A 522-nucleotide genomic window follows, 5' to 3' on the forward strand; every position below is an offset into this window, starting at 1 on the left:
ACCTAAATCCTTTATTACTTCCAAAAAAAAAGTGTGTTGTATTTAGCAATAAAGAAACACTGTTGGTTGAAGGGCTGAACTCTTGGTGCTACAATCTTTCAAAGACAAAGCAACAGACTGAAGATGTACAAGGAGATTGCTTTATCTTTAGTGGCCACATGAGCACACACACAGGGACACACCAACATCCCATCCTCTGCAGTGGCTCCTTCTTCCCCTGAATGAATGGAAGCCTCTGTTCCCTCTGGCTCCCGGCCCTCTCCGTGCCCCGCTGCTGACTGGCAGATTGGAAGAAACAAATTGCTGCGTCCTCAGAATGATAATCAGCAAAACCATGAAAGTTGTTTTGTTTCAGGAAGCCTGTGAAGCCAAACCTTTTGCTCACCTGGCTGCATTCGGATACTCTGATGCTGAAGAACAAATTCTTTGCAGTCCTTCCATGTAAAAAATTGCAAAGAATCTTGCTTTTATTTCTTTAAGTGCTTTTTTTTTTTAATGGTAATGGGATACAGGTCAGAAGGT

Source organism: Oryzias melastigma, linkage group LG4, assembly GCF_002922805.2.
Source record: "Oryzias melastigma strain HK-1 linkage group LG4, ASM292280v2, whole genome shotgun sequence".
Lineage (NCBI taxonomy): Eukaryota > Metazoa > Chordata > Actinopteri > Beloniformes > Adrianichthyidae > Oryzias > Oryzias melastigma.